The following is a 6,847-nucleotide window of genomic DNA, read 5'->3' as shown; positions in this document are numbered from 1 at the left end:
CTTTGTTGGTTTCATGGTTTTATTGTTTGTAATCTCTTAAGTCTAATTACAAGTGCTGTTTGTAGGGCTAGGAAATTAAGTCATCTATTTCTGAATATTTAATAGTGAATGTGATGTGTGTAAATGAACATAGTAAATAGCTCAACACGTTTAAGCAGTGGTCATATTTGAAAAATTGCCGATCTACAGGAATAAAAATTTGGTATACTTTCTATTGCCGACCTAACGTTTGTTTCTGGTTCAGGTGAATGGAAAATGAAACTGGTCTCATCTAAATTCTGTTTACTCATACTGCAGTTCTACCAGAAACATTGTGTTTCAGGTAGCTGTTGTAAATCCCCAAACTTGGTGGCTTAAAACAGTGGTCACTTATTATCTCCATTTTCTCTGTGGGTCCCGATGAAGGAAGGATTCCGTAGGGTGATTGGCTGCGTGTCTCTTAGGTCATTCAGATGCTGGGTGCTTCTGACCTCTGGGAACCAGAGCAGCTGGGGTCTGGCCAGAGCATCTCTCCCTTTGGTGTCAGGACCTTGCCGTGGCCTCTGGGTGGGTCTGTGGGCTCCTCACAACATGCTGTGCTCAGGACAGACTGTTTTTTACGTGACCGCTTAGGGCTCTAACAGGAATGGTCCAGCAAGCATGTCAGAGCTGCATTGCCTTTTCTTTTTCTTTTTTTTTTTTTTTAAGATTTTATTTATTTGACAGAGGCAGCCAGCGAGAGAGGGAACACAGGCAGGGGGAGTGGGAGAGGAAGCAGGCTCCCAGCAGAGCAGGGAGCCCGATGCGGGGCTTGATCCCAGGACTCTGGGGTCACGCCCTGAGCCGAAGGCAGAGGTTTAACGACTGAGCCACCCAGGCTTCCCTGCCTTTTATTTCTGACCTGGCCTCAGTCCTATAGCATCTCCTCACAAGCCCGCCTATGAAGGGACAGGAATGTAAGACTCCCACTTAGTCACATTTTTATAAGACCAGTGGGACGGAAGGAGTTCACCTTTTGGGCACGGTAATTCACATCCCTCATGCAAAATAAACTACTCTCCCAGGACCTCCAGTTCATACCCATTATAACAACAGCTCAGAGTCCAGGAGCTCATCTCATCTGGTCCAGTTGTGGGTGAGAATCTTTGAAGTACCATTCCTCAGTCTTAAGGCCTGTGAACTGAAGAGAAATCACCTGACCTATTCATCCCAAGTACCTGTTAGGCATCCTCACCGCTCCCGTTCAAAAGGGGGACGTGAGAAGCATATACCTGTCACTTGTCCATAGCAATTCTGAAGTCCAGCCAGCTTCGTGCTGCCAGTTCTCTGTGAGGGCTTAGGCATACCCCACGGGTTCGCCGTGGCTCTGAGTCCTGCCTTTCCCTTAAAGGTAGCTCGTGTTTCCAGCAGAGTGATTTTCTTAGCCTGCTTTCTTGCCCACAGAAATCAGAGATCCCAAGACTTCTTTTTATACTGTCCCTGTCCAGACTGAAAATTTTTTAAACTGAAATTCTGAAGTATCCATTTATAATCCATTTCATTACACAGAAGCCATCCATAAGTCTATTGGAGACAGTCCTTTTTTTTTTTTTTTAAGTAGGCTTCACACCCAGTGGGTGGGTGTGGAGCCCAACGTGGAGCTTGAATTCAGACCCCTGAGATGAAGACCTGAGCTGAAATCAAGAGTCGGACGCTTAACTGAGCCACCCAGCTGCCCTTGAGAAGCTGTCCCTTTTCTACGCTGCGCTTCCTGTGAGGCTGGTGAACAACAGCACTGAGATTCTTAGGAACCTTGCACAGGGTCTACAGGGTTATGCCTGGAAGACCTGGAGAGGACCCTTGTGTGTCTGAAATGTCCTAGGAAGGACGCACTGTCATTTCACGTGCTTCAGGCAAGCTGTGAGGCAGAAATGAAGGCGTCCCAGTTCCAAACTTGAGCCTAACGAGCCTGTGTGTTTCCACTTGTGTCTCTCTTGTGACCCTCGGAACAGGCCTGACTCGAGATGCAGAGCCAATAGCCTCATGAACAGAAAACCTTAGGCCCCAGTTTGGATTTGATCTTTGCCTGGAAGCCATTTCTCAGTATGAGAAACTTCTGCTGGCTTGAGAAATTCTTAGGAGCCTTTATGTTTTCTACAAATCACATTTGGAAATGAAATAAGTTGTTCTTTATATTACATCTCTTCTCTCATTTTAGAAAAATCCAGGTGTCGTTATCCTCAACACTGCCCAGAAGTGCTAGCTAGATCATTTAGTTTGTTAGGTACATTTTCTATTTTCTGTGTAGCTACAGGTAAATAGTTTTGTTAAACTCTACACAACTCATAATCAAAATCTCTTCCGGCTTCTAATACCGGTTCCCCCTCTCTTCTGACACCCTTCCTTGACAGCCTCCTTGGAAGCTTTTTAGGCTTCTGTAAACCCCCTCATCCAGGCTTTTTAGGTTTTTACTAATCATCTCCCTGAAGTCCTGCCGGCCTCCGTCTGCCACTTGTTTCCCAGCCCAATGCTACAGGTCTTAGCCTATGTTATGGCAGCAGCCCCCCAACAGCTACCCAGTTTCTGTATCAGAATTTGACAGAAGAGCAGCATTTCTGAGTGATAGAGAGTAGGGGTTTCTTAAAGGGATTAGATCCTAGGCAACTGTGGAGCGGGTGGATCAGCGCGCAGGGCATGAGCTCCGCCTCTAGGGTCGGGCCTGTTCTGATGGTCACGACCGAGACACAAGTAGAAACATGCAAGGCTCGTTAGGCTTAAGTCTGGCAGTGGCACGGCTTCATTTCTGCCTCACAGCTTGCCTAGAGCAAGTCAGGTGGACAAACCCAAGGTCAAGAGATCGATGGTTTGCCCAGCTCACGTGGGAAGGAAATGCAAAATTACATGGCAGGATATGAGGAGAGGTCTGAATTCGGCCAGGAATACGATCTACAAGGACAACCCCGAATTCCAGTGGCCTTTAGTTTGCATCTGCCTCACACAGACATGACATCGCACGGTAGTAGAGCTGTTGATTTACAGATCTTTTCTCCTCTACTTACTTCTCTGAGGGCAGGGACTATCTTATGTACGAATATACCCCTATTTCTTCTAGCCCATTGCCTGAAAGATATCCGCCGAATTAATGAATGAAGCCGTTTCTGGGCTTCCAAATTGTAAGGCCTGTGGTGACAGCCTTGATTTTCAAAATCAGGGAGGTATTCGGGGAGGTGCCTTTTTGATATTTCTTTCCCCACCACCATTAACTTCCCTCTCCCACCCTTCCTCTTTTGTTACCTTTCCGTTCCTCCCCTCGTTCCTGCCCCACCCACATCTAGAGAGCACAGAGTCTCTCTAATACACCAAACCACTCTTCAGGTTTGTATCCGTCGACGAAGTTTCTTTGAGCACTTACTACGAACACCATACATTAAGAAACCAAAGCGGTTAACCGAGTATCTTCCAGGGCAGTTGACACGACACTCACCTGTTAAATGACAAATTTTGAACTGAAAAGGACAGATCGTAGAATCGTGAAATCGAAAAAAGTTAAGAGCGTAATGAGTCACACTGAAGTTCAGAATGACCAGCTGTGTGAGCATGAAATGGGAAGACTTGACCTAAAGGTGGGTCACGTGAAAGCTTAGCACAGGCCAAGTGTGTGACACAAGTACACATTCTGGACTCCACGAAAAGTAGTAGTAGTGGTAGTAAGGGCTTACGCCACTCAGGGTTACTCCGAGCCATGCACTATTGTAAGCATTTTGTAAGTATTAGCTTATTTAATCCTCATGAACCACCTGTCAGGAAACCCTAAAATGTTTCCATTTTACGGATGAGAAAACGAAGGCGCAGAGCAGATGCGTAGCTGATTCAGTGTCAGTACGTGGTGGAGTCTCGATAGGAGCACAGGGTGGGATGCAGAGCTGCTCTTGCTGCCCGCTCAAGTGCCTGCAATGAAAAGCACCATAATCCGCTCTCTTTTGAACTGGTCAATCCATGTTTGCAGTCTTGGTACAGAGAGGACAGTACTAACCAAGGGGAGTCCCCAGACCAGGATGTGACAGGGCTGGAAACCCACTCCAATGGTTGAAGAAACTCAGAGGCACACGCGTTCCAGTATTTAAAGGCTACCGTGTGAAAGAAGAAGAAGAATCCTATTTTGTAGGACTGGGTGGGACAAAAAAAGAAGAAGGGGGAGGAAGAGGAGGAGAAGGAGGAGAGGAAGAAGAAGAATCCTATTTTGTAGCCCCAGGGAAATCACAGGTTTAGGCTGACAGACGTTTACGAAGGACCTATATCGGGCCAAGAAGTCTGCTTGGGGCTGGGGATTCAGGCATAAGTAGAAGACCCACTTCCTGTCCCGGAAGAGCTTCCGCTCTGGGGGTGAGAGAGGCAAACCTGGGCTCCCGTAAGACCTTTCTGAACAGTGTCGCAGGCTGGCCTGTGGACTTCGTGGCACTACGGAGCAGCACGTCTCCTTCCCCAGAGGGACGGATGTGGCTCCTGGAATCTCACCTGCCCAGACAGCAGAGGGGACTCCCGCAGCGGCTGGGAGGGTGGCCTGTATCTAGGAGCGCGCCTAGGCACAGAGGGTGCACAATCATTGACTATATGAAACAAGGAACATATAAAAACCAGGATGTCTCACATAAAAGCCTGTGCTTATTTGTTTTGAAAAGCTGGAAGATACAGCAACAGTGGGCCCACAGGTTCACGTGTGTGGGAAGTGAAGACCACACCCGTTTTCAGCATCACCACTAGCCCAGCTTCACCCGCTGACACTCTGTCTTCTCCTGGACTTTGCTCCTCTTGGTTAATCACTGAAATCTCCGCAAATGTTCAATGTCAATGAAATCGAATTCTACAGTTGAATTCTAAAAGTGGGAAAATTTGGGATGCCTGGGTGGCTCAGACGGTTAAGCGTCTGCCTTTGGCTGGGGTCGGCTCTGGTCATGATCCCAGGGTCCTGGGATCGAGTCCGGCATATCAGACTCCTTGCTCAGTGGGGAGCCTGCTTCTCCCTCTGCCTGCCGCTCCCCCTGCTTGTGCTCTCTCTCTCTCTGACAAACAAACAAACAAACAAACAAATAAATAAATAAATAAATAAATAAATAAAATGTTTAAAAATAAAGTGGAAAAATTTTGTCAATTAACAGATTGCATTATGAATATCAAGAAAATTATTTACCTGATGTTTTCATTGTTTTAATCAAATCATTTAAGATAAATTTCATTACTTTCATAATGGTAGCAGAAAATAGATAAGTCATCTATTCTGACAGCAAGGGAAGAAAATATCTTTTTTTTAATAGATATTATTTATTTATTTTACAGAGAAAGAGAGCACAAGCAGGCAGAGGGGCAGAGGGAGAGGGAGAAGCCGACTCCTCACTGAGCAGGGAGCTCAACGTGGGGCTGGATCCCAGGACCCTGATATCATGACCTGAGACAAAGGCAGACGCTTAACTGACTGAGCCACACAGGCACCCCTGAGAATATATTTGCTTAAGTGAGAATTCTAAAAAATACGTAAGTATCATATACAGTTCATTTTTTTTTTTTTAATCATGAAAGTACTGTTTTCACAAGCTGATGACCAGGGTGGTGATGAGGGTTGGTAATTTCTAAATGCAGAAAGACAAATGCCACTCCTTGCCACATCTTCCTACAAGAAACAGACATTCTCCTCCAGATACGTGCTTCCTAATCTATGCAATAGATAATACAGCAAAATATTTGAGATTTGAGTGAACTTCCAGTTTTTTCTTTATTGATTTCCTTTCACACTGTGAAAGGAAAGATCACTGTGATAAACTGTTTCGATGAATAACTTACCTGCTTAGGAAAAGCAAAGAGCCCAAACCATAAATTCAATTTGATTCAGAAGAATGATGGAGATGTCAGCTGTGAAAACAATGGGCCCTTTCACCGATAATAGATGTATCTTATCCCAATCCCCCAAGACTGATTTTCAACATTGACTTGCTGTGCTTAGCAATGTGAAGATGTTCTGATCCCTGGGAAATCAGTTTCTGGCGTGCAGGAAACAAATGTGCCTAATTCTGAATTGGTGCCAATCACCAAGGGAACAAAGAGCCGCCAATTTCTGGTTGTCGGAGCCAGGAGTTCAACGGCATCCATGAAGCAGGATGTTGGCTCTGTGTTCTGATGGACAGAAATAGCACTTTATCAACTGAAAGACCAGGATATGTACTATCCAGGAGACGAAGTCAAAATCACTCCATTTCAGACACTTAACGTTCACTTAAAAATAAAAACTCCCAAATATTTTTGATATTTAAAATGAAATATTTTATATCACCTTCTGATGAGATTTCGCTTTTTACCTCCATGGTATAGGTTTCAAGATGTATTAAGTAAAATACAAACACACACACACACACACACACACACACACTATATATATATATATATATAAATGGTGACACATAAGGTATTTTCCTGAGAAAATGCAAAGATGCAAGGGAAATTTTTATGTAGGGCTCAGACAACTTGCCATAAAACACAAGGTCCCCAGTGAAGAGGTTGGTTGGTTGTTTTTTTCATGTAAAAAACCTGGCAGGAGGATAGGAATCCGCCTCCTGGGGTTGGACTGCCTGCTTCTAAGCTCCGTGTAGCCCTAAAAATTTATCGTTCCATGAATTAATTCTTCCGGTGATTGTTGCCATAAACAAACTGTTCCTTGGGAGAGGAGAGGCAATTTGGAAAGTCATATATACTTATATACAGGCCCCTAGCGGTATACAAAAGAGCCCCGTTCTTTAGTACTGACAATGAGCACGCAGCCATTAGCTAAACAAGTAACCTAAAGATGACGGGCTTTGCCAAAACTTTACCACACCAATGACGCATAAAGGACAGTGGATTC

This window comes from Ursus maritimus, unplaced genomic scaffold, assembly GCF_017311325.1.
Source record: "Ursus maritimus isolate PB19 unplaced genomic scaffold, ASM1731132v1 scaffold_8, whole genome shotgun sequence".
NCBI lineage: Eukaryota > Metazoa > Chordata > Mammalia > Carnivora > Ursidae > Ursus > Ursus maritimus.
The sequence above is the reverse complement of the archived record's forward strand: the minus strand, read 5'-3'. Positions refer to the sequence as shown.